Genomic DNA, 6428 nt, shown 5'->3' on the forward strand with positions numbered 1-6428 from the left:
GTGGGATGGTGGAAGGAAAATGAGAAACGGAGGCAAAGGTCGGGACTCTCAGCTCTAGTGCCATCCTGGGTAAGCTGACCTCCGTGCCTCAACCGTGACATGGATATGTGTCGGTCATGCAAAATTGGCCAAAGGGAGACGTAATTTTCACTGTATATTCAACCAAAGTGTTTTACCATGTGTATGCTGTAACATTTTAAACATAATTTTTGTTTGTTTTGTTTCGTTTTTCAAAACAGGATTTCTCTGTGTAGCTCTGGCTGCCAAGATCTGTCTATAGGCCAGGCTGGCTTGAACTCACAGAGATCCACCTTCTTCTACCTCCCGAATGCTGGGATTAAAAACGTGTACCACTACCACCGGTTTAATTTTCTGAGACAGGGTTTCATGCAGCCCATACTGGCTTTAAACACAATATGTAGGCAAGGACGACCTTGAACTTTTCCTCCTGCCTTCGTCTCCCAAGTGCTAAGATTATAGGCTGTGCCACCGTGTAGATTTTGTGTGACTTGGGGGTATGGAACCCAGAGCTTCATGTATGTTAAGCAAGGACTCTACCAACTGAACTATATCCCAGCACATTTAAATTTAATTTAATTGTAAGAATATTGCCCATATAAATAATAATGACATTTAGATTACAGGAATTCTGAAAGACCAAACACACGAAGTCTATGAGAAGCATTAGACAGAATCAAGAGATCTTGAAGTTAGCTTACACAAGGATGCAAGAGGAAAGACCCAAGGGAAACCTTTTTTATAAAAGGCCTTGAGACCCAGACCCAGCAAAAGCTCATTAAATCTCTAACCTGTGTCCAACTGTGTTACAAATTACTAGAAATGCCTGGCTTGAGAAGGATAGTAATGTATCAGAAGTGGCCTGAGTAATATAAGATCTGCCCACTATGACTCCCTGGTGAGGCACCTGGAGGAAAAGTGATTCACTTCACACAGCTCCAAGGGACCCAGACATGAGCCTGCAGTGAATCTCCCAGTCTGTTTGTAAACCACACTTACTGGAAGTTCCAGTATACCAGCCTACAACATAAAAGCAGAACCATCCCTTGTCCTGGCTTACCCTGACCTTTCCCTGTCTTCCTCCAGAACCCTGTCCATTGCCTTGAACTCATTACTTTGCAGCCAGCCCACATGTGCTTCCTACAGAAAGTCTTGTGAGGCTCTCTCCTTACCCTGTGCATGTGGAGGAGAGCTGAGCTGACACCCCGGCTGTGTCCCTGGTAAAAGCACACCATTTACCTTCAGACCTCGACATCTGTGTCTTCCAAGTTCTGGAAACTTGTCAGAATCCAGGGTCTCGGAGAGTGGGTCTGAAGCTGAACCACAAAAAACACCCCATTCTCTTACCCCCAGCTCCCTAGGGTCGAGTATGAAGGGCATGTCAGGGGAAGAATATCCAATCCTGCCTAATACCAGCCTCCTCTAAGAAGCTTATGGGGCATTGTACAAGTTCTGGGTCCCAGTGCCTCAGAAGAAGCCTGAGGGGGTAGACCTTTTACCAGGGACACAAAATAGACTTTCCATGGGACCCCCCCCCAGAGTCAGCAAGGGATCTTCTCAAATTTATTACTAAGCTATGGGAATTCAAGGTCGTCTAGGGCTTCCATGCTTAGGTGGGAGGATAGGAGCAGAGGAAACCAAGGGAAAGTGCCTGGGGCTTAAGAGATCAGAAGACATCAGCACCAGCCTCCACTCTGTGAGTCTAACCATAGTCTAAGTGTACATGTGGACACAATAACACCCGCCCTACCCACGCTTAGAGAGAGTGTGAAAACCAAAGTTGAAACTGAGGGACTGGAACAAAAATACTTTGCAAACTTGAAAGCATTTTGTAAGTGGAATGTATTTTATTAAACCAAAGGGGAATCCTCAGGGGATCATGCTGGGACATCACAATGTACCTAAGATGTTGGCTCCTGGAGCCTCTTGCACCTCCAGCTCACCACTTGGAGTTGGTCACAGTGGGACTTGGGTAAAACAGTGGGGGTCTTGTGCCTGCAGCCATGTCAACCTTTCAGCTAATTCTGCCTGGCATCTGCTGACTGTCTGCCCTTCCTTTCCTTGTTTTCTACAAGTACATGAGTAGCTTCTGCTTTAATCTGAAATAGCAGGTAATCCCTCCCAGTCTCACCTCTGCCCCAATCACCCTGAGTAGCCCAGAAGAGTGAAAGGTAAGCTGCTTCCTCTGCCAACCCCTGCAGTGGCGCTGCCACTACTGGAAGAGCTAGATAGACCTCTGTGTCCTGTGGTGACACTGCATGCCTACGGCTGGGGAAGGAAGGTGACCTCTGACAGCCACTCCGTTTTGCTTTTATGCCACCAAAGGCAGAACCAGACTAACTTTTCCTGTCTTCATTGTTTCATCTGGCCCACAGAGACAGAGAAGAAAATACAATTGATAGAGTGGTTTCTTTTTTTCTTCTGGAAACTTCTATCTTAAAGTGTTACTTACACCACAGAGAGCATTCAGTGGAGAAGAAAACCCCCCAGAAAAGACATTCCTTTCTCTCATATCCTTAACATTCTACTTGATAGAGATGACTCCAGTTCCTTCTTTCTTAGTCTCATGGAATTGAAATGCCTTTTGAAAGTCAATGGGCCACAGGAAAGTTTGGGGTTCACCTTGGAATGCAGTCATCATGCACACTAGCCCCGAGAGCTTGGACCGACTTCTCTGGGCAGAGCTGTAAGTAGAGCTCCCATCTGTAGAAGGAGGAGGATAATGACACTACCTGATTGATAGGGCTGTCCTGAGGACTAAGCAATTAACATGTAAAGCGTATTCATAGTGCCTGGTGCTGCAATTGTTATTACTCTACTTGTAGATCTTGCAGGCTCTACAGCTGCTCGGGATTGTAGACAGGTGTCAGAGGGCAGCAGATCCCACGAATTCCATTATTACAACTTTGTGTATTATGTATTTGTTAGTCTGATCAATGCCTGCCTCTCTTAATGGCACAAGAGCTCCAAGAGGACAGGACCTTGCCTGCCTTATCTATTGCTGAATCCCCAGAGCTCAGAGAAATGCTCACCACTCAGTATATTTATTTTGAGATAAAAAAGTCTATCCCAACCAGGTGCATGCCTACAATTCCAGCATTAGGGAGATGAAGACAGGAAGATCAGGAGTTTGCAGTCAACCTTGGTTACATAGTGAGTTGAAGGCCTGGGTCATGCAGTGATAAGCTGTCTCAAAAGACAAAAAGTATATCATAGGGTGTGGAATGCTCAGGTAGGGTTCATGGGCCTGACCTAGGTAGAGGGAGGAGTGCATACTCAAAAGGCTTTCAAAAACAAGTGGGTAGAGAAAGGCCAGCACTTCTGGGGAGAGGGAAGTTCCTCTACAGTTACTTCATTTTATCCTCTGCTCTGGGACAGGGTGTCAGGATAGCAGGGGCCCACAGCGCTAACCCCCACAGCAAACTCAGGATAACCTCACCAACTGGAGAAAGAAGCCAGGGATTCACTGCTTGGCAGGGCAGCAAGGCGGGGTCTCCTTGCCCTTGAAGGCATCTTTCTCCTTGTCCTTTCCTACCCTCTGCTAGAACAGAGGAGGGATCTGATGTGGGCAGGGTTATTTATTTATTTCTGAGCCTATCTTAGGAATTGATGGTGTGGTGGTTTGAACGACAATGGCCCCCATAGGCTCATATATTTGAATGCTTAGTCCTAGTTTAGGAAGGATTGTAGGTATGGTTGGGGGGGGGAGCTTTGAGGTTAAAAAGCCCCTGCCATTCCCAATTCGTGCTCTCTCTCTCTCTCTCTCTCTCTCTCCCTCCCTCCCTCCCTCCCTCCCTCCCTCCCTCCCTCCCTCTTGCTTGTAGATCTAAAACTGTTCCAGCATCATGCCTGCCTGACATCTGCCATGCTCCTTGCCATGATCATCATGAACTCTAGCCAACGCTCTGAAACTGTAAGCCTCCAATAAACTCTTTTCTAAGTTGCCTTGGTCATGGTGTCTTCACAGCAATAGAAAAGTAACTAAGACAGATCCCAACTGTATAATCAATCACCCTGTGGGGAGGGGACACAATTCATCAAGGGCTGCAATTTCAAATGCCTTTAAGCCTGGGCAATAAAAACGACGTCTAGCAGCTCTAGTCTAGCAGCATTAGTGGAGACTGCCCCGGATGTGGTTGCCCAGAGCACGAATGACACACTGAGAGATGCCCCAGTGTCAAACTACTCAAACATATTAAAAGACTGATTTTAAACTACTGGGCACTACGTAACTGCTAACAAAGTAATGAGTCTGACCAGAGCAAGTTTCCTAGAGCCTTGCACCCTCAGGTTCCTAGTTCATAAGACCAGGGAGACAACAGATCGCTGTACGTTACAGTGTGGGAAGTCAAGAAAAGGCTACACATCAGACCCTGATGTCACAGCCTTGGGCCTTTGGGTTATTTTTCTTTAATGTTATTGTAGGTAGAGATTTAAAATTGGGATGAAGATGGTTTGTCAGTTTAGAGTATTGCTATCACAGAGGGCAACTGTGGGAGTCTGTTCTCTCCTTCAACCATGGGGGTCCTGAGGATTGTACTCAGGTTGCTGGGCTTAGTGGCAAGAGCCTTTTACCCACAGAGCCATCTCACTAGCCCACAAAAATTAAAATGTAAAAACATTGTGTGCAGGTTATTATGTCAACTTGACACAAACTAGAGTCATCAGAGAGGAGGGAGCCTCAACTGAGAAATGCCTCCATAATAGGGCTGTAGACAAGCCTATGCAGCATTTTCTTAATTAGTGACTGATGTAGGAGAGCCTAGTCCATTGCGCGTGGGGCCATCCCTGGGCTGGTAGTCCTGGGTTCTATAAGAAAGCAGGCTGAGAAAGCCGTGTGGAGCAAACCAGTAAACAGCATCCTCCATGGCCTCGGCATCAGCTCCTGCCTCCAGGTACCTTTACTGCTTGACTTTCTGTTCTAACTTTCTTCAGTTATGGACTACCGATATGGAAGTGTAAGCCAAATAAACCTTCTCCTCCTTGAGTTGCTTTGGTCGTGCTGTTTCATCACAGAATTTTAATCATAAGACATCTGGTTGCCCTCTGACCTCCACAAATATGCTGTGACACTCTTGTGTCCACACACATACAGACAAACAAATGAATGGATGTAATATTAAAATTTTGCATTTTTGTTTATTTATTTTAATTATGTGCCTGTATCTACTTGTGGGCACCTGCATGTCCACAAAGGCCAGAGGAGATGCCCCTGGAGCTAGTGTTGCAGGTAGTCGGTAACCAGCTGCAACATAGTTGCTTGAAATGGAACTTGAGTTCTCTGTGATAGAGAGTGAATTCCAGACCAGTCAAGGCTATATAGTGAGACCCTGTCTCAAACAAACAATAGAGAGGCTGGAGAGATGACTCAGTGGTTAAGAACTGTAGCTGCTCTTGCAAAAAACCTAAGTTCAGTTCCCAACATCCACATGGTGGCTCAAAACCACCAGTAAGTTCAGTTCCAGAAGATCTAGTGCCTGCTTCTCACCTCTGGAGGCACCAGGCAGGTTCCTGATACATTAATACATGCAGGCTAAATGCTCATACATATAAAATAAAATAAATAAAACATTTAAAAGTTTTGTTTATTTTGATTTAAAATTTTTAGAAGACTTCTTTTGCTTTTTATCATGTAATGTATGCCACATGTGTGTTGGTGCTGGAGGAGGCCAAAAGCTCCAAATTCCCTGAAGTTGAACTTGCAGGATGTTATGAGCTGCCGAATGTTGGTGCTGGGAATTGAACCCAGGTCCTCTGGGAGAGCAGCCAGTGCTCTTAATCACTGAGCCATTTACAAAGCCCCTTATTTTGCTTTATGTGCAAGACTGACTAGGTGGTAGGAGCCAAAATCATAAGGGTCTTTAAAAATGTCGACTTTAAGGCACTTTTCAAAAAAGAGTGTCCTGGGGAAAGAATTTCAGTTCTTTTTCTTATGGAAATGTGGTATCCACCTCCCAGAGGCCCCCTCTACTTCCTGCCTGTCTTCTTCCCATATCCAGCATCACATGAGACTGGGGGGGAGGGAGCGGAGCGGGCATCCACTGGTGAATAAGGCAAGCTCCTGTTTGCAAAGCAAAGAAGTTCATTGGAACTGAAAATGCATAAAAGCTTTTCTTTGTTCGGTGAGTCTTCCTATGACTTTGAAATAGAGAGAAGCTTTGTTACTTTCTCAAATACTCTGAAAAAGACTGAAAGAGGATTTGAGAGCAATTAAAAGAAAGAGGCCACAGTTTCTTCGTGAAGCACATTGTACAGGAAAAAAGACGAAGACGGGAAACCTAGAATTAGAGTCTCCAGAGGCATAGCCACAATTTCAGTGTTTGGGGGCTGGGTAGATAAGTGCTTGCTGCACAAATATGAGGACCCAGATTTGGATCCCCAGCACCCATGTAGAAATACGGGCTAGCCCT

The sequence above is a fragment of the Mesocricetus auratus genome, unplaced genomic scaffold (assembly GCF_017639785.1).
Source record: "Mesocricetus auratus isolate SY011 unplaced genomic scaffold, BCM_Maur_2.0 Super-Scaffold_100691, whole genome shotgun sequence".
In the NCBI taxonomy this organism is placed as follows: Eukaryota; Metazoa; Chordata; class Mammalia; order Rodentia; family Cricetidae; genus Mesocricetus; species Mesocricetus auratus.